Here is a 26,186-nt window from a genome sequence, read left to right on the forward strand (position 1 = left end):
ATCAGGTGTTTACTGAAATTATGAAAATATCCAATAATATAGCTGTAATGATAGAATAACCATTAATTATTGTAGAACTTCTTAAAACTAAAACACACTTTATATGCCTATATGCCATAATTTTATATCATAAGAAGTGAAAACTGAAATGACCAAGTAAGTTTCCAAACATGTCTATATATTCAGTAAATTGGATTGCCCACCAAAAAGTTAGCTTGTGAAGAATTACCTGCTGAAATAGCATTCAAGCAATATTGTAGGAGGAGCTAATATGATGCAATGATTTAGTTGATAGGCTGAGTCCCTGAAAGTCCAACCGGCCTGAGCTGAAAGCATCCCAGGTTGTCAGGTTGCCACATAATGCTAACAAGTATTGTTACAGAGTTTGTATTGCAGAGTTGCCCATTGCTCTTTAAGTTAAGACAAGGTAGTAGATGCCTGCTCATTTCTGTGCATGGTTTCGCAAGTGCACAATTTGAAATGGACTCTTCTAATACTAAACATTAGAAATCAATCAACTGTACTTGTTTATAGGGATTGACAATGTAATTAAAGTTTGCACAGAGAAGTAAGTCCCTACACACATGCAGGAGCACACATACACATACAGGCAGAAGAAGGATGGGAATTTTTCTGCTTACTGGGATGAAATCGCTGTAATATCTGTTGTGCTCAAATAGCAGGTAGGATATACAGGGCATATGGACAAATGAGAAATGTGAACTAAATGTGAACTAGGTGAACTAAATATTTTAAAGTATTTGGAAATACAAGTGATATCTGCAAGAACATTTGCAGTGGCTTAAGGCAAGGGAGCTGGAGTGATGAGCCTACAAAAACTAAAGATGGGGAGGCCAGGGTGTGCCTGTCCTAAAGCAATGACTCTCAGAAAGTAGCTCTTACTAGAATCCATGTTTTAAATTCACCATTTTATAGATTCAGGAATGCATGCCAGGGAAAGCCATGCTCCTGCTGTTGGTAGCAACTGCAGCTACTTAAGCCAATGGGATTGACTTGGTACCCTGCAGCAAGAGGGAATGGCTCCAGGGTCTGTGGTTCTAGAATTGCATGCAGACTTTCTGTTTGTGCTGGAAGGACTTGGCAACAAGCTTGTCACCCCTTCTCAAAACATGAGTCATGGCTGCTCCACATTCTCCCATCTGTAATTGTCTGTTCAGCCCTCTGGAAATATCTATAAATCCAGAGCAGGAGTTGTGATTGCCACATCATGTGCCTCTTCCATCTTTATGCTTTGTCCTTCTGTGTGACATATCCAACTGAGCCTGATACAGAACACATTCCTTCTCCAAGTCCTTCTCAATTATTCAGTACCAGCTGGGCTGAATTCATGTGCAACCCCAACTGCTACGGAGACAATCCTTCTATGTGCAGATGTGTATAAAGAGGTTTCCAGTGATTAAACAGAGCGTGTGAAACAAAATACGATCTTCAGTTTAGGCAACTGACCTACTGACCTTTAGGGTGCCATCTAACTCAAGGCATAGGCTCACATTGGAACCCAAACTTGACTGATAATATTTACTTACAGGCTGGAGCATGACAACTTGATCTGTAGGTAAGAAGAAGCAGGCAAAGCTCAAGAGTGCTCCAACCCTTCATCATCACATATTCACATCCAATACTGACCAAGACATTTAGCTGTACACAACTCTCAAAGCTTAGCTTTACACAGCTGCTCCTAAGGTTGAAGTCTTATGCTGGTGGTCATAGGTGGGTGACTAAAGTAAATAAAACTTGTCTTGAAAGATGCTGAAGAGACAGCTCAGAAGAACAAGAATAACCTGTGATAGAAGAACCTGTTCTCAGAAGAACAAGAATAACCATCTTTTCACATGGCAATGCCTGACAGTCCTAAGAAAGGATGGCTACTTGTCCCCTTGAGTATACATCTATATGTATATACAAGAGGCTTTGCAGGTAATTGAGAAAATAAGGAATTTTAGCTTCGTTTTTATATGATACAACTTTTAATGTGATTATTATGGAGAGAACACTTGAATAAAGCAATAAGGTCATACATCCAAAGGTATCTGAGCCAGAATAGTGAAAGCTACAAGTAAGAACTGTGTGTTTAATACACTATAATTATAACTGCAAATTGTACTTCAGCCCAAGGCTTTACAGCAAAGCTGTAAAAAGTAAAATCAATTTTAATCTTTAAGGGCACTTTGCTACATTCTTCAAGGCTAAACCCAACTAGGTCAGTCTAGGTAGGAGTTGAAAAAATATGAGCTCTTCCTCCCTGAGCAATAAATATTATCTTCAGTATCAAAAGCTGGATTGCTACCAAGTATACTGCATGGCTCCTTGGGGAAGCTCAGCCCTGGGTCTGAGCATCTATCAGAGCTGAACAAAGGCATCCAGTGCAGGGGGGAAGTGAACTAGATCGACAGAGAAGAAAATTTCTCACCCATGACCTTTGGTGATTACCAGGTAGCAGGAACAGATGTTGTTTCATTGGCTTTAATGTGAGTCCATTTACTATTGCTGTGAATGTACCCTTGGGTGGGAGGGTTGCTTATGTGAAACTTTTGTTTTGGATTTCTCCCATTTCATATCCTGATTGAGGAATGTTCCTTTGACTTGAATGAGTACTAATCCTGCACTTACACACTACCAAACTTCTAGCCCCTGGCAAAAAAACAAAACAAAACAAAACAAAACAAACAAACAAAAAAAAACCCTCTGGTGGATCACTTGTTCCAGTGTCATAAAGCTAAGTTCAGAGTTCAGCTCTTCCTCAGTGCTTGATTTACACTGGAGACGAGGGAACAAGAACATAGACATAATTAAGTTACTTAAGTGAGCTTATCTTCCTGTACTGCTTCTAGTGTGGTAACTCTCATCCCATCTGAAAATGACCATGTTGCTATGGTTTAAGGAATTAAGAATGGGGATCTTTATTCTCTTCTGCTATTGCTTCTGTCTCTTTTTACTCCACTGAAAAGTGAAAATGTGTTCTTGAGGTAGAATGATCATATTTCAACACAATCAGTATTTTATTAGAGATAAGCAAAATGTCTTCCCAGAAAAATCAGCCATGCTTGTTTGGACCTCCAGTGGCCATTTAAGAATGCACTAGCTGGTAGTTCAGTATTATTAGAGTTGGTTGAATAATATTCAGTGGATAATTTATTTGACAAATGTTACTTTTTTTTTTTTCTTTTTTTTTAAATTACTCATCTAGTTTAAAAATATTATTCACAAAGATATAGGACAGAGTGAGTTATTAAATATATTCATCAAACAAGTTGCTCAACAAGTTTTTCAATTTATCTGAATAAATTATTCAGCCTATTCATTATTCATTGAGTTCTAATTATTATTTTAAGCACTTACATAGCAATATTAGTGTGCTGGTGTAAGTAATCAGTGACAAAAATGACAAGTCTTCTGATGGATCTATGATATAACTAAGGCTGGACTAAGTCACAGGAAAATGGGCCTCACACATACTCAGTGGGGAGATTGCTAATAATCTGATGAGTTTGGATTAGAGATGACAGACTTGTGCTTATGGTCATAGCTCCTAGAATCAAAGAACTCCAGATTATTTATTTATTTATTTATTTATTTATTTATTTATTTATTGTATAGCCTGGGATAAACACCTTGTAATGAAAACTTGATAGAATAATGTCAGCATGAATCTAATGGCTGCCTAAAGGAGCAGCTTGGAAGCTTCGAGGACTCTGAGTCTGGAGCTATTGGAGTGTAAGTCCAGACATACAGCCCTAGGAGCAGATGTGAATAACTTTATTCATCTTAACTTCCAGGAGACATTACTACAAATCAGATCTCCCTGTAATACATTAATCACATCTAAAGGATGGAACTGACAGGTTTTAGCCATGTACTGCATAGCCTGAGGGGTCACAAAGTGGTAAGCTGACCTATTCCATGCCTTTGGCTACCATTGAAGTCTCAATGGTGTGTTGAGCACATGACTCCACACTCAGGAAACAGTAGTGGGTGCTACTGGAGCCCACCTCCTTGTCCAAAAAAATGTCAAAGTTTATTTTTTGGAAGAAAAGTTCTTCTTTGAAGATCTGATGAGTAACGCTTTTCTGTGGAGTTCTGTTTCTTCAGTTCTTTTCCACTAATTGAGTAGTGGAAACAAATTCAACAGAAAAGGAGAAACCAGAAAGTGCTATGCTGTTCCCCTAAATGAGGCTTTATCACAGAGAGGACAAAATTCTTCCCAAAGCTTGTCTTTGAAACCATCACTAGAAAAGATCTGATGGCTCTCTTCAGCTTTCTGCAAAGAGGGTCAGTTCTTCTGAAAGACAATTTAATTCAAAAATTGGTGAATTTGAGTGAAATAGACAAAAACTAATGTTCTAATTTGTTCTAATGTTCTAAATCAACTGATTTGGCAAATGCCAAAATTTCTTTTTCAAGGAAATAGATGTTTTCCTTGTTTTACTCTAACACTGTCAGAATTGGTCTTCTCTTTCTCTGTTAGAAACTAGCACACATATGCATGTGTGTTACATTTTCTCCTTTTTTCAATCTTCCCCATCTTTCACTTTTGCAATTAATTGAAAATCAAAATCAAGACTTGTGAAAAAACATCTGATGTTACTGAACTGAGAAAGTTTATGGCACAAAGCAGGCTTATTTTTTTATTATTATTATTTTTAATTACATGGTACATAGCTGAAAAGTCCAAATTGTCCTTTTTTGTATAATTCCTTGTGGAATAATTTGTACCAAATGGAACTGGCTTCACAGTCTAGCATGTCTCTCCAGTATTCCAGTTGGTGTAGGTTTTATTATAACTTGGAATACAGGAGACAATTTACTTGAGACTAGACTGGAACCTTATAAATTCATCACAGAGGTGAGTTGCATCCAGCAAATGCAAATTCTGTACCACCAGAAGGAAAGACTCACCCCCACCCCTCCCTTTATTTATTTATATATTGGCCTGAAAGCTTCTTGCCAAACATGAAAGCAATCTTTGAGCATTGAACTGTAACTCTGCCGGGCTGCCTTCTCACTGATAAAACTTGAAGAAATAATTCATTCTCTTGGGTCTATTTAAGAATTTACAGTGGAGAAAGGGGAAGGGTAGAAAGACAAGCCATGTCGTACTACCTCTCTCAGATTCCTGCCTGTTTTTTCAATAAATATGATGGAAATGTTGATGGGGGTAATGACCCAAGGGAGTGACAGTGTTTCTCTTCCTCCTGCATTGTCATCTTGCCACCTATTTTAGAGGATCGTTTCCCACCATTACTTTGCTCTCTGAGAGGAGAGACAGGGCAAACATCAAAGCCTCCTGAGGACTCTTCAAAGCAGTGAGCTCTAAGCTCTCAAAGAACAGACCCTCTTACCCCACTCTCCTCACCTCACATGCATGCATACACCCACAACAAATGTTTGCAACAAATTGTTTGCAAATGGTAGCACACAATCTTGCAAGTGCTTTTATTTACACAAGCCCCAGTACTTTTCAGGAGAATTATTACAATAAGCTTGGCTGTCAATCTATGCCCTGAGGTAAGGAAGAAAACAGAGTATGTGAGGATGGGCATTTTTTACGAGGGTGGGCATAAGATGCAAGGATGGCCTGAGGGCTACAGAGGAGTGGATTCCATTTTTTTAAAAAGTTCTTTATACTAGAAGGAACTGAAAAGCATTAAAGCTTTTTCAAAACTATAGCTCTGCTATGCAGAGCCAGCACGGGAGCACATGAGTGCCACCCAGCAGCGTTGGATTTGTGGTCAGAAAGGGGCCCTTCTGTGCTGCTCAAACCGGTGGTGCTTTTAACCAAAAGCACAAAAGAATGCCTCAAACACAAACGTGGAGTGTCTCCTTGGCTGCTCAAGGGATATACTCCCCTTTTTCCTTCCCAGTTCCCCAAAACAGCTGTGCCACTGCTCCCGACTTACTGTTGGGGCAGAGGTTTCCTAGCATGAACTAGGACTAGGACAATTACAAACACTTTTCTCAATTGCTATGTGCTGTGCTCAGGCTGGAATCTAAGTTTTAGCTCCCACATGAGGACCCAGGATTTGGGAAAATACATTGGTCTCGATTCAGGTAAAATTATAGATACTTCATACATCCTAACAGGTGCTACAGGGTACTAAAGTTGGTGTATTCACATCCTAAATTAACTCCACTGCATAAGATGACTCTAGACAGGTAAGACCAAAACTTTAAGGGAATCTCCAGACACTACCTCTTGTGCCAGGGACCAGAAAGGGTTGTGCTCTGCTCCCTGAGCCAACAACTCTGCTCCTGCTAGGTCATCATGGACAGCCTGGCCAACCAGTCTGGTTTTATTCTAGACACTTGATTTTCCCAGAGAGGCTTCTCCGTACACCCAAGAGATATATGTTCAAGCTGCAGCTAACCCAATAATTAACCTTGCTTTTTGCAGACAGGCCGGTTTCATGTGCAGATTGTGGGAAGTGGGACAGAGGGGCTGAGCTGGTGTGAGATGATGAGAATTGGCAGGACTGCAGATGGAGAGCCAGCCGGTAGGGGGAACAGTGATTCATGTCTGTTTTACACTGAGAGCATCTTTAAGATTTACTTTTTAATATAATTTGCATCCAGAATACTGAAAAAAATTGAAACACTGAAAGCCTGAGAGAGATTCATTGAGTGGTATAAAACAGCCGTGCAGCTTAGAAGGAACTGTCACAAGTGCTCTTTAATCCTTTCCATCCACTTGTTTTTTTTTTTCTGATTTAGGAGCAGTGATGGAGAAGGAACTTTACCTGTGCTATACAAACTCTACAGAAATATCTATCCTGGGTGGGATAAAGATATCCCTGCAGTGTTCCTTTAGAACCTCAGTTTTAAAATCAAAGCAAAAAAACAAGCCCCACAGCAATGACATCAATACAAAACCCATGTGATTTATAGAGCTAATCTCAAATGGCACCAGATTGGGCCTGCCCCCTGAGTCACAAGGTCTTGGCTTGCATTTATACTCTGTGCTGATACTGTGTGAGCAGGCTGGAGGAAATGCTCTGGGACGTGTCCTTCATGAGACTCCAGCCTGTGGTCCCTTTCTCTTCTAGCAGACCTGCCTGAAGCTTAAGACACCAAGGTACATTCCAAGGACGAGAAATAAATGGTCTGGCCCGCATCTCTCCCCCTTGTGATACAAGCTCAAAAAGTTCCATGAGAGAAGTAACAGTAACTGTGTGATCACTCTTGGAAGTGCTTTGAAGAAAACTCAGGGAAGAAGAAAGGACTAAAGAAAACAAAATTCTCTTCTTGTGTCTCAGCCCTCCCAAGTAAGATGGATGCTGTTTATTACAAAGTGTTGCTCAATGCTGGCAGGCTCCGTGCCAAGGAGTACAAGAGACTGTTTTGTAAGCCAGAAGCATTCCTGATATATTTTGGGATAAGGGACTCTGTCTGGAGGTCTGGAGTCAAACTGAATGCCTGGTCTTTTGAGATGAAGTGGCAGTTAAGTAATGGCAGATGAGTTATGACAACAAATAAGAAAGGGTAACCTAGAAAAAGAAATGGGGTGAAAAGGAGCTTGCTACTGGAGGTGATCTCCAGCTTCACTTTCTCACCTTCCTGAGCTTGACAAACTCTGCTTGATCCACAGCTCCAACTCATTAATTCCTCCAGCCACAGCATCCTCCTAGACCTTGGCACCGAATTGCTCCTGTGTTGCAGTGCACTCACAGCCTTCCTCCTCTGCTGCATGCTGCTCTCTGTATGACTTAGTTTGCAAAAGCTCTGGGAGCTTTATATCCCCATCCAGCTTCAAACTAAATAGTGGAGACTCTGCAAGCTCTCCTCCCACTGAGATTTCAGCATATCTGGTCTGCTGCCAGGTCACTTTTCTTTCCTTCTACTGGCATTATCTCTGCCTCAGCTAGGATATGAACACACGCTGTTACAGGACCAGCATGGCTTAAAATTGCTTCTTTGTCCATTATGTCAGCAATTCACTAGTCATTCTATGTTTATTTTGGCCTGATGAACCTCAAATATGCTTGGGTTTTAAAAGAAACATTTTATTTCTTTGAAATACTGACTAAAAACATCCCTAAAAAAAAAAAAACAAAAAACAAAACACAAAAAACAAAACACAAAAAACACCCACAAACAACAACAAAACAACAACAGACAACAAAAACAACATGCAAAATGAGATGAGCCAAAGCAAAACTGTCAAACAAAAAGATATAAAATTACTACTGAGCCCTCACATAAAGATCATGAACAACAGGAAATGTGATGTTTTGGTTGAAACAAGGTTTTCAAGCAACAGCCAGACCAGGGAACTGCGGGAGGATATGCCAGCTTGTGATTGACTTCTACTGAGATGTAAAAGGCTCAGAGATGACAGCTGCTCATATCTAAATACAAATTAGCAGCAGCAGTGCTGAAAATAGTAGCATGGGGAAAAGTGCTCCTAACCTTCCTTTTCGATTCCACTTTTCCCTCCATTTCTTACCTCTTGGATGAAGAACTTTCCATGCTTACACTGACACCCTGTGCAGGAGCTGATGAACATGCCACACAACATGTCACATTCCACTTACCAAGTGACAAGCACACATGTTCATGCATGCCATGTCTGAACGTTAACTTCTCCTACCTCATCTAGGGCACTTGTGAATCTTGCTGTAGTTGGTCTTCCTTGTCTGGTCAGACTTGCAAAACTCAAAGCATACTCCTGAATTGGAAGAAACATGAATCCAGAGGCCAAAATGACAGTTTCTGGAAAAGCAGCCAGAGTTATAATTTCTAGGAAGTCTTTATCCTGATGCTGCCCAGAATTTGGATGTTTCCTGGAAAGCCTTATTTCCAAGAAATACTTTATGACAAGTTACATCATTTTTTGTATAACTGCTAGGAGAGAATATATATATTGGTCACTCCCTTGCTTTGTGCTAATACTGAGACATCTGTAGGTGTGGTTGGATCATAGCGCATTTTTAGGGGGTCTAAATATACTGCATAGATATATTCTTTTAAATGTTGTAGCTCACACGGATAAATGGTTCACCAGTTAAAATGAAGTGATGAACTTTAGCCTTTTTGCAAAGAAGTAGTCTAGTTTCTAGAGACTTTCTTATTATTAATCTATATCAGATGATCGTCCCCAACATATTTGTGTCTAAGGGCTAATCACAAAGGAGCGTGTGCGACATTGGCTGACCATGGTCAACACCAGTGAGAAGGAAACATGCTGAAAGCAACATTATGCTTCGCTTTTCCAGTCAAATTGTCTCCAGCACAACCCAGTTCCATCTTTCCTGCTCAAGGGTGGGTTTCAGGCTTTGTAATAATTGCAACTTGGTGGTCATGGCAGCTGATTCAGAGTATTCAGCAAATATATTAAACTCTCTGGGACAGAAAGTCTTTTTTTTTTTTTTTTTTTTTTTTTTTTAATCAGAACTTAGCACAAAAGTAGGGACCTCATGCCATTTATTATGGGATAAAAGATTACATGAAAATGAGTAGTCTTCTGTCTCAATCTGCAGCTTCTCACTGAGTGCACAAAATGTTTTTAAAATGGATGAAAGAGGAGAGAAAGCCATTCATCCTATGGATTTTAGGACAGGTAATCATTAGAGAATGACAAAGAACTTTTACCCTCTGTTTAAAAATCATATTTTTCTGTGTGAGAAAGAAACAAAGGGTTAAATAAAGAAAGAAACATTCAAACCATAGGTTACCCACAGACTCCACTTCTTGTAGAGGAGTTCAGGTTTCTGTCCAGCTTACTTCATCAGTTTTGAAGCTGTATTACATCCCAGGCGAATGCCCAATTAATAAGATTATTGGGCTGCTCTGTGTTTGGATAGCCCCATCTACTTAACTAATATGGCTTTAATACTGGATTGAAGTCTTTCCAGGAGAAGTATTGTCAAAATCAATACATTTCCTCAAAGTTTAGCTTCCGCAAATCAGTATTTGGAAGCAAAAAAAAAAACAACAAAATATTTTGTAAGGTTGGAACAAAAAGGGAATCTTCCACGCTAACATTTGGTATTGACATGCAGTTCAGTGAATAAGGTAGTAAAAATATCAACTACTTGAATAGGAAGATCCTATGAATAACTACAGAGAAAATTTGCATTTTTGTTTAGGGCTGTCTTTGCAACTGCTCTCAATATAATTCAGTCAGTTCAAATCACCTCTCTAAAGAGTGCCCCCTCTGTCAACCACAGCAGAGAGAAGCAGTTAGATAATTTTATGTGACTGTGCTATCAAACTCAGCTTCACACTGATGGTAGGATGTCCAAAAAAAAAAAAAGAAAGCAGAAAGAAAAATAAAGTGGGAGGTAGGGTTGGCAAAAATAACTGCACACATGGAAGCAAAAGGACTGCAAAGCAACTGCAAGGAGACACCAGTAGTGTGGCATGCAGGGAGTTAAAACGAATAAATAAGAAAAGCCACACAGCAAAGGCAGTGCACGTAGAAATGAAATTCAGTGCTTTTCTGCATGCCCCCCAGACACTGGTCGGGGGTGTACACAGGGTACACATGCTGAACTTCAAGATTATGCACAGCAGTCCAGTAGCATATTTGCTCTGCTGCCTGCTGGTTTGGATCACAACCTGATGATGTGAGTTTTCAGCCCTAACATCGCCCATGCATTTGCCATGGCTTGTATGCCTGATATTTCTTTCCAATAATAACTTCCCTTTAGGCACGGTTATTAAGACCTCCATCACTGTGAAATAGCTTGTGTTCAGTGAGGCAGTCTTTTAATGGGATGTGATGCTGTATAGTGGAGTTTCATCTACTACATTCAAGAAGGTAAATGATAGATTGTTTACTCCCCTAATCCATCTAATTATGGCAGCTTACAGAAAATTGGAGAAAAAGAATTCGTGCCGTAGGTGATGCTGAGAGAGATCTGAGAACATGTTGATTTAAAAGGCCATAAATGCATTGTCTAAAATATATACAGAGTAGCGTGCTGATCTCACTATAAGAGACAGCACTGATAATTCAATCCCCACCGGGAGACGGTCTGTTACAAGAGACCGTAAAAAAAATCTAGCCTCTTTTGTCTTCCTTTGAAGGGTGGGAAACTTGAGAGGGAAGCTGTAGGGCTGTCCTTATAAAGAGACATCCCAGTTTGGTTGAGAGAAGGTGTGTGGAAGGGGAGTTACAGCAATGAAGAGTTGTGCGTCTGGGGGATGTGATTTCCACCTGCTGCCATGTAAGCCTGCTCCCATGCCCCCTGACCCAGTAGCAGCCCCACAATAGTGCAACACCCGTGTGGGTAGAACAAGGCTTTTGATGTCCCACTGCTGTCTCCTATTCACACTGTACTTCACAGAACAGAGGTGGGACAAAGCATCTGGTGTTACTTTATAGAGTGGAATGGAACAGCAAAACCTCACTGAATTTGCAGGGCTGTGATTTTGAAACCAGTAAGCTTGTGAGTGTCCAATGGATCAAGCCCTCCCTGAAATATCCTATCAAGATCTGTCTGTGTGTCTATGGCCAGAGATGTACTTGCTGTTGCTATCTCTCTCAGGAGAGGAAAAAGGAGTACACAGAAAGTGGTGGACGCTTGATGCAACTGTCATTAGGTCTGAGAAGCCAGGATGTAGGGTAGGGACATCTAACCTCAAGACTAGTGCTTCTTTCCTCATTGACACCTACTGTGAGCAATTGTTTTGAGAGCATTGGTACAAGTATAATTTCTGCAAGGACATCTTTCCTTGGTCACTGCCTGTAGTCTTTAAGGAAGTACCAAATCTATCTGAAACATCTCAGGTGTCCCAAGAAGGCCCCCCTGTGTGGATTGACTGAGGCCTTGATTCAAAGGACACAAAAGGGTGCCCCTGCTTCACACTCGGAGCCTTTTTCATTGAAATTGGTTGGCACCTCCAACATACTCGGCTAAAATTAATCACCATGTTCCAAATTTACTGGGGAGTGGGAGAGGTGAGGATACTAACACAAAGCATGGCTATGTAAACCTCTTCTAACAAGAAACCATTCTTGTTTTAGCTTGCTAAGTGAACTGTCAATATTTAGTACAAGCATAATTTTTCTAGAAGGCTGTCTATTCTGCAGCCTTTTTAGTTTATATACTAACTACCATTAGCAAATCTGCTAATTTGTAGGTTTGCTTTCCTACTGTTACTGCTTTTTTGCTTCTTTCAACATCTAAAAATGCTTCTTTTTTCTCTCTACCCCCTCACATTGCCCCCACTTGCCATTATTAAGTGATGTCAGGTGCTTTTAGAGCTCATTACATCTAATTATCTACCAAATAATTAACATTTCTAATAGAAGCTGCCTGTGTTGGATCTCATTGGGGGTGCAGGAGAGCAACAAGTAAAACGTTTGACAATTAAAGCTACATTATTATGTTCTTCCCTTCACATTATCTGTTTAATAAATCCTTCACTGCGGAAATGGATAGACCAGAGCTCATTTGAGATGAACATTGTGAAGAGCTCCAGATTCCTTTTTCATCTGTTTGCTGTTTTTGATAACGGGGTGAAAAAAGAAGCCAATTTGAAAAATTAAGGCAAGGAGTAATATAGAAAATATTCTTTCTTACTGCAACCTGCTTGCCAGATGGTCTGCCAGACACTGATACCAGTCTGAGAGAAAATCATTATATCTTCTAAATCAGAAATCAAAAAATGTAGTCTGTGGAATGTGTGTAAGATATGCCATTTTAGTTAACGGGGAATGAAACAAGGGTTTCCACAAATACAAGCAGGAAGTGCTCCAGCATGCCTTGTCATGACATGTGGCTCTCAAATCATAAAAACTCCTGCCAAGTCTGTAGCAAGTGGAATGTCTCTCCTATTATGAGTTTGCAAGAGACTGACATAGCACTGCAAAGCTCTCAAGGGAGTTATAATGCTTCCCTGTGCTTGCAGGGAGGGATAGCGTCCAGGAAAGTTTTGCTTTTAGGTAGAGCTGTGAACTGGGTTGGGAAGCTAGGTATATCAGGGAAGATGTGGTAGTTTACATCTGGTGATGATCTGAATCCTTCCAAACACAGGAGGTAAGGACTTTTCAGGCATAGATTTCACACACAACATGGTTATACCAATATACCAGCACTGGAAGAGGCCAGGCATTGTGCTACACCATATGTTATGGCTATGGGCAAAACCCACGTTAAAGCCTGGGCTTAGTTAAATTTGAAGAATGCGATAGTCTGTCCTGCCTCCGCCTCTTTCTTCCAGACAGTTAAAGATGCTTGTGTGTTCTGCAAGGCCTCAGTTCAGGAGGCACTCATCCTGCAGACAGAAAGTCCCATAGTTCCTTGTCTTGGTGGCAAAGTGTCTTGTAATCCCCTTTGACCTGAAAGCCTTACCTTTTAGCCATAAACTGACAGTTGCATTAGGAAGAAGGGAGGAAGAGGAAATAGAGTCACTAAAGTTCAGTTTTACACAAGGATTTAGATGCCTAAAGGTAGGCTATGTGATTATGGCCCTTGGTATCCTCAATTCCAAATAAATCTTCATGCCTACTCTTCGGAAAAGACAGGTTCCACTGAAGAGATGTTTAAGGGGCTTAAATGAGAATGCTGAGCAGGAACATGACTAGAGGTAGCCTAGAGAAGATATCCAAGATAGCCAAAGGTGTTGCATGAAATTCAGTCTGTCTGCAAGTGTTTCAGTGACCTGCCATCTAACTTTCCCTCTAGGATGGTAAACATGGAAAGGAGGAAAACGGAGATACTCATAAGAAAAAGAGCATTTTCTTCGCAAACGTACTTCTTTGAACAACATGAGAGGAAGCAAAACTGATAGTTCACTGGGAGGTGAAGGGGAAGGTGAGAGGAAAGCAAGTGGGGTGATGGAAGAACCCACTGTCCTCTACACAGATGTTCGCAGTCTTTTCCTCTAGTTCCTGAGCAGTAAAAACAAACATGGTACAAATCAGGAGCTGAGAGGTTTTTTTTTTTTTTTTTTTTTTACCAGAAGGAAACAGCACCAAGCAGAATTCCTCCTTCCATATTTTATAATTTATCTGAAGGCTACAGACATCTGTTCAGATGGCCAGGGGGAAAAAAAGCATGAGGGATTTGGGCTAAATTCAGCACCACTTAGGAAAGATGCACCTGGCCTGCCATTTGTTATGTTCTCTCCTCTCTGCTTTATGATTTATATTTTATAAAACCCATCCATTGTGTCTACCCCCACTTCTCTCCTTCTGTTTCAGTTTGATCAGATTGTAGTGGTTCAAAGTGTACTCCTGTTACTTTAATTAAAGTCATTTCCCTCTGCCCTCCCTGATAGAACAGATGTATTGGAAATCCCCAAGCACCTTCTCTGTGGGCAAAATTGGACACAAAAACATATAACTGCATTAAGACAAATTCCTTGTGGTAATTGCTTTTCCCTATGTAGCAGGGATGTGCAGGAGAGAGAATGCTTCTCTGTGCTAGCAGGTCTATTTTACTACTTGCGAAGAGTTTATAGTGGCTCCCTGAATTCCTTCTCACACCACCTGCCAAAAAAGATCAAGATAGCAAAAGCTTCAAGACATATGTGGCATGGCTTTGTACCTTCATTCCATCTCCCACCCATAACATGGTGATCCCATATCACTGGCTGGTTCAGTGAATGTACCACTCCGTGTCCAGTGGAGAATTCTTCCTGGTGCATGGCAGATTAGTTAGGTGACGTTATCCCTCAGCTAGTTTTAAGGCTGACAATATGGACTGAGGTAAAACCGGACTTGCAGTATTAAGCCATGAGATAGTAAAGGAAAATACTTTTTTATGATTATGCTCAACAGGAAAGCGCTAGCTCTTGGATTTTAGCCAGATTGTGAAGTAGCTAATTAGCCTATATGAGCCTGTCTTGGAGAGCATTTAGACCTACATCTTCCCTGCTATTGGACTTAGCTGCCACTCCGAGCTCTTAGTTGCCTCCTTAGCTTTCTCCTTCTCATCAGCCTTGCTTAATGGAGATTTATTCTCCATATGTTGTTTATAATCCTGAGTTCAGGTTTGATGCTAATTTTCCTCTCTTGCAGCTTCTTTAAAACACTGCAGATATTATGTTGTATGTACCTTTCCTGCCTGAAAGGAGAGCCCTTCCAGGAGAAAAATCTGCACTTCTACAGAAAATAACTTCATCCTGACTAGAAAATACCAGAAGGTCTAAGCACAAACTGTGACCCACGCAGCAAAACAGCTGTGTGGCCAGTAAAGATGATGTTAGCCAATCTAAGCATCATTGGCAGTCTGTGGAGGACAGCACAGAGCTAAGAATAGAGTGGCATGGAGTACATAGTGCTGTTGGTGTTGAGAGAGTAAAGCCCAACTATGTGCAGAGGTTAAAAGGGAAGTAAGAGATCAAAGAATTTGTCCTTGCATGAAGATGTGTTGTGTACACTACGTCTATGCTGGCCTTTCCCAGACCACTGACCTTGCTCCCCAGGCAATACTCCCAACCTGTAACACACTCCGTGACTCTGCATGCATGCCAGACAGTATGTTAGTGAAACCTCAGGAATGCCCAGCCTTAGCTGCAGCCTCCAGCAAACTGTGCTCTAGGTGCAGGTAGAGCTGGTTCAGGTACCTCTCCAGAAAGGCACATCCTTTCTGTAATTATTGGATCCCAAAGCCAGACTGCTCCTTAGCTTTCCACCTCCTCAAAAATACAGAACGGTATAACACCATCTCCTTCCCCAGAAGCCTATACAGATTTACAGTAACAAGAAGAAGGACAACAGCATTAACAAAGGTCTTTCCCCCTTCTCTGCACATTCATTTCTAGGGACTGTTTTCCTCTCCAATTTTACATTGGTACTCTGGGACTTACCATCTGTTTCAGAGCCCTCAGATGAGCAAAAATCAGGCCGTGTCCTAGAGCAGAAGAGGAAATCTGAGCACCAGACAGATTTTTGACAAGGCAAAGTTTTGGAGAACATTTTAATTTAACATTATATATAGTTTTGTGCCTCAATAAGTGCTTCTCAGAAAAGCAATGTTCTCAGAACTTGAAAGTTTTGCAGTCAGTTCCCAATCCCACTCCTGCTCCAGTCAGTCATTCTTGGAAAAAGTCCCATTTCACTCTTTCCTGGTATTTCAGAAGGAAATACTCATTACACATCACTTTCCTAATCTCCTCTGTGCTGCATTCAGACAATCATTGACATCTGGATGCTTTAAGTCTTCCCGTAACACCCGTAATCAACGTACCATTCCTCAAAGGCCCTAAAATTTCAAGCTGTGTCTAAATTCTTTTAAAGTCTTCCCATTTTCTTATTAAAGCGAAATCATACTTGTCTGTTCTATGGTCTCTAAAACAAAGTCAGCATGGCAAATCACCTGGTCTGTACATTGGAAAATTAAGGAAATGTAGTCTTTCCATCAAGTTTTTGTATTTCATAGTTAAAACATCTAGAATGGTAAGGAAGCATCCAGGCCAAATAAATCATCACTATTAAAAACTTAATTATTCAAGTATTGGAATTCAATAGTTCAATGATGACAACTATACTAATGCCTGATAGTAATTTCATTATAAATGTAGTGAAAAATCCTAACATACACAACACAAGAAAAGGAACCCAATGGGAAATGATGACCACCTAATGGATAAACATTAAACAGGATTCCAAAATCAAACACAAAACATGCCTCTTAAAAGAATTCAAAGACAGAACTTAAGAAGAAATACCCTTAAGTGTGGTCTTTTCATTAAAAATTTCTCAAGCTAGGAGTATCATACATTTCACTCTTGCCAAAAATTCCGTGACTATTCATTGCAACACCAGTGACTCCAGGTCAGTAATATCAGGCCTTGAAACCTCATTGTTTGAAAAGCGTTGGTGCCTGTGTGCTATTTTTAAATCTGGAAAATATTTGCAAGGAAATTTTATTTTTTTTTTCAAGCCAATTATAATTCTAGAGGAAGGACAACATACTAAAAAAAAAGGTGTGTGTTTAACAGAGAAGGGAATACAGATGGGGGCATGTTCTGGAGCAAGCACTGTTGACAGATTTACAGGATAACTGATGAGGTTCTGGAAAGCAGGTTGCACAGGATACAAAGGACACCTTGTGCCTGTGAGGGCTGTGAACAGTGATGCGTACGCTGACAAGGTTTGCACAGCTTGCTTGTGTGTACATTTCCCCTTGCACACTACACTGGAGGTGAGAAAAGCCTGAGCTGGCATGAAGACATGCACCTTAACCATGACACAAAAAAAGAGTCAGTGATCATATATTTGCTTGAGGATTCTACAAGCTTTGGGCATTTCTGGAGCATTACAAGATAATTTAATTGCTACTTCTTACAAATTTGCTTCTTGCATTTTTTTAAATGCTTGGTCACAGATTTTTTTTTTTTTTTTAATATTATTATTTTAAGTTAAAACCAAGCATAATTAATTGGATCCCTCTGAGTATCTTGAGGCAGTGTTTGATGAAAAGGAAAGGAAATCCTAGTAGGGAGAGTAAGAAAAGATTCACTTGTACAAATGTGTGGATACACATTTGTGGGCACCCACAACTTTGGTACTATTCCCCAAACCCTCCCCATTTTATTTTAGAGACTTGCTATCTTTTTGAGTGCCTGCTTGGCACTGTACATGTAAATACGACATGGAATCACTGAAAACTGCTTTCCATTTTAAAGCAAGTACCATGAAAGTGAATGATAGTTCTGGAAAGCCTGGCTCCCAGAGCTGAGGGAATATCTGCCTTGAGAAAGACAAAACAGGCTACATCTATCAGCACCAGCACGAATAATGCCAAATCTCTCGCACGCCCATGGGATTCTACTTGGATTCTTTGCTGTCTCTTATATCAGCTTCAGAAGCAGATTTCAGCTGTGAAATTCCTTACGTCTCTTCCTCGTGCAGACAGCTTGGACTCCAGCAACAGATGATGCTATGATTATCTTTCTGGTAACCATTACTCTTTCCTTTGCCCAGTTTCCTGTTTCCACAAAACTTAATGAAGGGTAAGGTGTCTGAAGACTGCTACTGCTTTCATACCTGGCAGAAACTGAACAATAGCTTTTTTGATCCTGCTGATTTCTCCCAGAGATTCCTGAAGGGTGGTGTGTGTCATTTTGGGGAGAATTGGCAGTGATGGGCAGAGGCAGACCTGCTCCTGCAAACTGAGCAGTTTCTGGTGCTGGTGGCAGCAGGATTCCCAAGTTCCCTGGGCTTTCTTCTCATTAGCACTGCTCCTACCATTCTTTCCTCCCCGTGCAGAGGAACCTAGATTACAAAGTCTCAGCTGTTATAAAATTCAGGTTTTCCTGCACTGCTGAAAGCTACTTAGCTAACCCTTTGGCTGTCCTGTAGGCAAAGCACATTTTCTGTTTCTCCTTTACTATGACAGAAGTGTTGTGAGCATGTGTCTGAATCTGAGGTGGTAGAAGATAGTTTTCCCAATCATAGCACCTTGCCCTCATGCTATTAACCCTAAACATTCCCTGGAAAAGGTGGTTTCCTTTTCAGAGATCTTGCAATGCCAAGTGCACTTAAAACAGTTCTTATTTTAGAAGTACCCTGTCATGAGGCCTCATTTCAGGCTTTCAAGTGGGAAGGAACATTTAGAACCCGCAAAGTGAAGTCCAGAGAGTGCTGTGTTTACCCAGGGAGGATACTGAGAGAATTCACTAAAGAGAAGGAGACCCACTTAACTCCGTTGAGGATAATGATTTAGTTATGCTTTTGCACTTCACCAGGGTACAAACATCAACTGAACTGTAATAAATGAGGACAGGATACTTACGGCTCTGGGGACTCTCAAGATTTTGCGGCTGTTTTGTGGATACAGATTGGATAGTGCTCTTAAAGCCCATAGGTGATTTTTGGAGAAGATGATCTTTATCCTTTCGTGATTAGTGTGCATACAAATAGCTCCTTCTGGAATTCAGATAGTCCGTACTTTTTTTTTTTTTTTTTTTTTTTTTTTTTTTGACAAATGAGTAGGGAAAAGAAGAGGTTAGATGTGCCTCAGAAGTGCAAATCCTGTTGTTTCTTATCATGCTTCGCACATTCTTTGAGACAGGGGACCATGCTTTTCTTGCATGCTTACACAATGTGATCACCCCATTGCTTTTCTATGTCAGTGCTACTGGTTATACAAGCAGTAAGCATAGCAATGGAAATCAAGGTTCTGATGGAAATCAGTCCATTGGAAAACCATTTCTGTCCCAGCTAGCAAAAGTAGTTTCTCCAGGTTAGCTCTCACTGACAGCACAGAAATTTAGCTGTGATTTTCCAGGTGCTGTGATACAGTGTTACTTCAGAGTATTTCACCAGAGGCAATTATAGATGAACCAGTGAAACTAGGCTACCTTTTAATCCATTCATCAAAATGTCAGATTGTCCCATACAGAGGCAAGAAAAAACATATATCTATTGCAGCTAGATGGGCTATTCTGTTAGAAATATGCTATGCAGTATATAAACCTTCCTGGCTAAAGAATTGATCAAGTATCTGTTGCTTATTACATTGGGAAGAACAAAGTATAAGAAACGTCCTCTTCAGTGGTTTAACTTAGTCTGTGGGCTTGCAGTTGCTTGGTAGCTCTATTTGTATGGTGTGTCTCTCTCTGGTCCTGGACTAGATGGTTAAACCATTCTAAAAAGAAATGTATTAAATGGGGATGGCCAGATTTCGTTAAAGTGTTTTCTTGTCTGAGACCTGTGCTGAACTTAGAGACATTCCTGACCTTCACCAATATCTTCAGTTTCAGAAGATTACTAAGTGTTTACAGACAGATGAGTGTGATGGCTCTACAAATCTTGGTGCACTAGAATTACACAGTACTCTTATTCATTATTACTCATTAACACATTCTCTTTTTTGTTTCCTTTCTTTTGTCTTTTTCTTTCTTTTGTCTTTTTCTTTTTAAAAGTTGGTGACTGATCATCTCTGATGCACACCAGAAAGAAGAATGTTTATCCCAATGCACTTTATTAGACCTTGAGCCCCTTGTTTGATCTTTGACTTTTCCCCAGTTCTTCAGGCCAGCACAGCTCATATGAGAAAGACAGTAAAAAAAAAAAAAAAAAAAAAAAAACTTTTATAAGAAAGCCTGTAGGCACTTGTGATTTGCTCTGTTGTAGAGGGAGCTGAAGGAACTAGCTGATATTGCATGAGGAGCAGTGGGAGTCTCATCTGTTCCTCTTGGATTTTTCTAGCAGAAAGGAACTTGGACAGAAAGGAACAACTTGGATTATTTTGTCTAGGCTGCCTCCATCACTCACAAGCAGGCCATGGATCCTTTTTATAAACTGACTGTTCAAGTACTATCATCTTTGTTATGCATTTATTTTTTCCCCCCTAACACGTCGTTGATTAGGTACTGTCCTCTAAATCCATTTGGTCTGGCACTGACATCCTGTAGATTAAGCTGACAGTAGCCTCCCTTCCCATGATGTTTATCACCATGATGTATTGCTATGCAGCCATTATATTCTCTCTCAGACCTCAATAAGAGCTAAGTAAACCAAGCTAGGTTCCTCTCTTACCCAGGGGAAGGCTCAGCATTTCACTTGTGTTTTAGCCATCCTTTTCTGTGCCTGTTCTAATTTACATTAATCCATTCTCAGCATGTCTAACCAGAACTGGACACTCTGCCAAGCTGCAGTACGTGGTATTACTGTTGCCTCAATACATTTGGGATCTTTATTCCTCTCACATTGGTGTACCATAGGCAGCCAGTATTTTTTCAGTCATTTGCAAGACTTTCTTTAATTTGAACTGTTGATTTTAGTGTATGACTTTCTATTTTACACTATTCTTCTCAGTGAAAAGACTTTAACAAGTTCTCTTATGCTCTCATCTTTATTCTTTGAGTTTATTTCATGCAGTGTTTCCCCACTTTTCCTTTTATATTTATCTGTCCTATACAGAATACATCCCTCAGGACAAGCAACAATGGGGAGCTAAGGGGTAGAGATAAGAAAATCAAGACATAGGCTCTCTGGGCCCCTTTAGCATCATAAAGGATCTATATCCTTCCCTGGAAGTCAGAGCCAATTTGTTTCCTTTTGCTAACTCTCATTTGTTTCAACACATGATTTATCACCAGGGTCTCCTCTTACATCTCTGAAACAAACACCAGATGCTTTCCACTCTTGCTTATTTCTCCAGCCACTTCAGATTCAGCCAGCATCAATTCCAATATCTCAGGGAAGGCCATGTTAGCAGCCTGACAATAAAATCTATATCTTTATTCACAGCATTTAGTGAATTCATAAAATAGGGTCGATGGCATCCTAATGGTTATTTCATCTCTGGGTCAATTTTAGGCAGATCCTCAGAATACAGATGCATACAAGCACTAGGGAAGCAAAGACCCCTATGGCTGTGATGGCACAGTGAAGAAGTGGCATGTAAATTAGCAAACTGAGAAGGAAGCTGATCCCTAACCAAACAGCGTGCAAGCACTGATTCTGACTTTTCACCACAAAGAGGAAGAGAGAAAAAGAGGGCTCAGCAGCTTCTCCTCCCTGTTTTTGGTGTATCAAGGTGACAGGCAGAATTTTGGATCTGGTATTGGGAGATAAGTGTTGGAGTGAACTGGGATGGGGCTTAGAGGTATAGTCAGTTTGAATTGTCCACAAAGGGAGCAGACACAGCTGTGATTTTGGCTTTGAACTACCTCTCTTCCCATGGATGGAGCATGGTAAAGTGTGCACTGTTTAGGAGAGGACTGGGAGTTTGTAGCTCACTTTTGAGTGGTGTTCTCTTCAGAACATGCCATGCAGGTGTACCTGTGATGCCGTACAGTCAGATTGGGTTCACAGACTTGCCCATACCCCCAAGTCCCAAAGCATTATGTGCTAGCTGCAGGGGGAGGGCCCCCTTCAGTAGCTGTGAGTGACCCAGCCTCTGCCAGACCTCCTGATCACTTTTGAACTGAAATATGCAGGTGTGAGATGAAAGGCAAGAAGAGAACACCAGAGAAAAATATAGTCTCCTAGGGGTGAGGGCAAACACATAAAGATGATTTCTGTTGTATGACTCCTCATGACTATTCCTGCATGCTTCCTTTGTGCAATCGATCTGATGGCACATCTTATGTTTTTATTTTATATTTTTAAATAAAATCAAATATAGCGTATAGCGTTGATTCTTGGATTCTTGGAGGTAAAATAGCAAATGGCAATATATTAGAGCAGACAGTCATTCCTGAAGGAAAGATCTCTAGGAGGCAAGTGTCAGACAAGTTTTTACTTTGCCCACAGTTTTGGATTGAGTGAACAAAACCCTATGACAACTTCACTAATTTATCGGGCCTTTTCACCCTGGGAGATGGCAATCCATGAAACTACAGGCTAGGAAAGGGTGAAGGGTGCAAGGTGGAAGGCAACTGATGAGGAACTTCTAGCAGGGTGCCTAAAGCACAGTCCCTGCTGTTCCACATCTGCTCAGCCAGCCCACAGTTTTCTCTAGGACACCAGTCCAACTTTTGACCACTCTCATGGGGGATTTTTTTTCTTATTACCTAGTTAGAGTTTCCTTTGTTGCAACTTGCCTGTTGCCTCACAAGGGCTGAATAAAGAAGAAAAATCACTTCTCTTGACCTGCAGGCTACACTCTTGCTAATGCAGTCCAATGTGATGTTGGTCTTTTCAAAAAGGAGCACTGCTGATTTTTGCTCAAAACGTTGTCCACTGAGATGCCCGCAGCTCCCTCCTGACACCAGAATGGGATTTCTCAAAGAAAGCAAGAACTCTTACTGCTTGGGGTGCCCATTTATTTTAAGTAAACAATGAAAGATGAAGGAGGTGATAAACACTTCTTTCAAGTATGCTGTAGGGATTTGAACCCAAGTCTCAAAAGAAAAGAATTCCTATAGAGTTCTGCTGCATGCCATTTTGAAACCTTTCAAGAATGTTTGTTTGTTATACTTCTCTTACAGATCCCCAGGATTAATAGTTTTAAATGCTTGGATGCAGGGGAAAAGAAAAATAAATATAATTAGCATATTTTGAAAGAAATTGGAGTGCTTTTTCATCTCCATTACTGAGAAATTGTCTTCTTTACTTTATATAGATTTTGCCTCTGAGAGCTTTTGTTCAAATGGTATTTGCTACGTAACAAAACTTGATTTAGTGAGTGGATATGCTTAGAAGAGATGGAAGGAAAGTATTAGCATTTCAGTGGAAATTTTAATATACACATTGTGAAATGTATTTATTTGATTCATGTCAGTATGGAACAATGCTAGGGCCGCATGATGAAATATAAGCTCCTATTTAAGAAAAACAGAGTGATTAGTGTACATAGTTCTTGTATCATGCAAAGGAATGATCCAGCAATTTGTGTAAATAGAGGGTTTGAAGGGCGAACATTGAGACTCTAGTCTGGGAGATAAGAGGACCAAGGAGTTTTTTTTTAGGAAACTGCAGACTTTTGCATGGGACGCTGCACAAGCCAATAACATAACCAGCAAAGAGATCCACCAAATAAGGAGAAAGGGGGAGTTGAAGGACGACCGAAGGACAAAGCCTGGGAGGAAGTCTACGAGCCTTCAGCACAAGAGACCCCCAGAAAGACCACCAGAGACTGCTACGCATGCGTCCAGAGAGGGTTTGGATTCCAGGAACTAATTATAATAACCCCACCTTTTCTAGGAATAGTGATGAATATGTATTAGTCTAGGAGCATAAAAATCAGACACCTGATGTAACAGGTGTGCGTCCTGGTAGAGCAGAGACTCCCGGTGCACCCAGCGCTGTTTGCTTGCCTCTATTCGCTTAATAAATCACAAAAATCCTATTTGGGACTTAATCATTTATCACACATTAAATGGCACCAACACTCAGACAACTTGATGCTTTTATTAACTTAGACTCCTAGTCGTTAAATGTTTTTCTTCTACTGTTGCTCCTTCTTTTCCTGCTTATTACTCTGGTGCTACACATCACATCATTTTCTCACATGTGGGATCTCCAAATGGTATAATCCTGGTGTTTTTTTTTTTTCCACAGTACTTATACTGGATTTATGGACAATGTGATGTCTATTAAAAATGAAGGGCAAATAACAATGTCTACCTCAAAGGCCAGAGCAGACACCCCTTTCTGACATGGCTGTGATCAGGATAGTGTGCACCAGACCAATGAAATATGACACTGCCACTCAGTCAAGGTAAGTTCTGTTACTTGCACTTCTGCGATTATACCTTCATCCAGTCCTGTTGGTCCTGGTTTGCAATAAGTATCCTAGCCAAAGGCCTGTACCACTTTCATTTGTAGAAAGACTCACCCAGGACCACCTCCCTACTGCAAAGAGCACAATGCATTGCAAAGCCAAAGATGATTTGTCTGAATGGGTTTTGAAACATTACTAAAGCAATGATAATAAATGCATAATAATAATAGACATTTCATTGCCTATTCTGATCATTGTTTTAATCTTGGTGACCATAACTTATTTTTAGCCTGAAAGATTATATAAATTTTGTTATTTTGTACAGTGAAGCAACAATATCATGCCAATACCAACAGGGAACAGATTCATGGATCACAAATCCATATGAATTCGGATTCATATGGACTCCCAGAGTCTCTGGGAGTTACCAAGTCTGACGTCATACTGGAGATGAGGAACTGCACCGAGCACATCCTTCCTGGAAAAGGAAAAAGGATAGAGCTTTATTTAAAAATTGTCAGAAGTAAAGAAATCACTATCACCACTGGTGAATGCTACAAGTTGATAATGATCTCCAAAATTCCAAACTATCACCTTATTTTCAGTCTTATTGTATCCACTCCTTGCTTCCTAGTCATCAGAATTTGATACCTGGGGAGAAGTCTTTATGCAGATATTTTCTTTTTCTCTCAAAACGAAATCCACTGCTCCTCTTGTTTCAAGTTTCTAGGAAGAAACACCTCATTTGACTTGAACCAAAAAAAAAAAAAAAAAGCCCTCTGCTCTTTATTATTTCTTTTAAAATTATTTCTTGCTAGTCTGCCGTCTGCCAAGACACAAGATAAAATATCCATTGAGTGTAACCTTCATATTTTGGTCTTTAAAGCAGACCTACCTGGAATCTGTTACTGTTACTAGTAAGCAGTCACACAGCCAAATAACACCTTTACACCATTGATGCAACTCAGCTCAGTAGCTGTTCCTGAGGGAGACAATGATTCAGGGCTTGATAGAATGGAGGAGGATATTCTAACTGCAAATAGTTTCCAGCTGTTCATTTAGTTGTGTATGCTAAACTCTACTAAAACTGAAAAGATGCTGAAATGTAAAACACAAATAACTTTAAAAAGTTACTGAAATTAAAAAAAAAAAAGTGGAAATAGAATAAAAAAGAATCAAGACTGTGGTTACACATTTTTGCAAAAGAGCTGCTTGTCTAAGAAGAAAAGAAAAAAAAAACAAACCAAACAAAATATGAGGAAGTCTGAAACAAAGAGTTAACGGGTTCAGATCAGTTCTCCAGCGTGGTATAATTCTCCATCACTCACTATCACTATATTTACACCTCCCACATAGCCTTTCCCTTGCCTCTTGTTTTATGCTGTAATGGAAATGCACTGTTGGACTTCTACTGTTGACTTTATATGTTGTTTATTAAGTGTGTAGAACATATTTTGAAAGAAATATGTCCCAGGTTACATCAAGCTATGTCAGACTGATAGGCTTTCTCATACTGTGGTAAGGTGTTGAAGCAGAAGAATTTGCTCATGGTGAGGGCTAGAATGATTGATCTGTTTGGTGGCTTGAAATCTGTTGATTATAGGGTGTTGTAGCTTATGTAGGTGTGTGGGCAGCTTTCTAGTTTGTATTTCACTGTATTGTATAGTAGCTAGCATAAGCAAGAGGGATATTTTTAACATGTATTTTAATGCATGTTTGAACTTTAGCATATTGAAATCCCTTATTTCCTGTTTAAGGGATATATTCTGATCACCCAGCAATAACCTCTTCTGATGCCCACAGACCTTTTAGAAGAAAATTTAAGAATTAATACATGATAATTGTATTTCTGATGTGAAGTAAAAATCAGGATAGAAAGAAGGCATTTTTTAGGCATTGTGAAATGAAGGTAATTAACTATAAACCATCTTCACTTAATCAATTAACTACTTACCCCTAAAATATTTATAAAAGAAACATTGTGGATTATCTGAAGATCATCAGTGAGACTGCAGATCTTTTGAGTCTACATTCAAAAGCCTTCCTAAGAAGTACCCCCCAGATAATCAAGTATCTGTGGACTTTGTATAGGAATTG

At 40.1% G+C, this 26,186-nt stretch overlaps 1 long non-coding RNA gene across 1 annotated transcript in view; it reads left to right on the top strand.

The window, feature by feature from the left end:
- The window catches only part of LOC118172915, an 82,331-nt gene that overhangs the window by 34,711 nt on the left and 21,434 nt on the right, over positions 1-26,186 (top strand). The window contains exon 2 of the long non-coding RNA XR_004754044.1: positions 23,927-24,086. This is a non-coding gene — a long non-coding RNA (uncharacterized LOC118172915). The remainder of the gene's footprint in view (positions 1-23,926; positions 24,087-26,186) is intronic.

Source organism: Oxyura jamaicensis, chromosome 1 (assembly GCF_011077185.1).
Source record: "Oxyura jamaicensis isolate SHBP4307 breed ruddy duck chromosome 1, BPBGC_Ojam_1.0, whole genome shotgun sequence".
In the NCBI taxonomy this organism is placed as follows: domain Eukaryota; kingdom Metazoa; phylum Chordata; class Aves; order Anseriformes; family Anatidae; genus Oxyura; species Oxyura jamaicensis.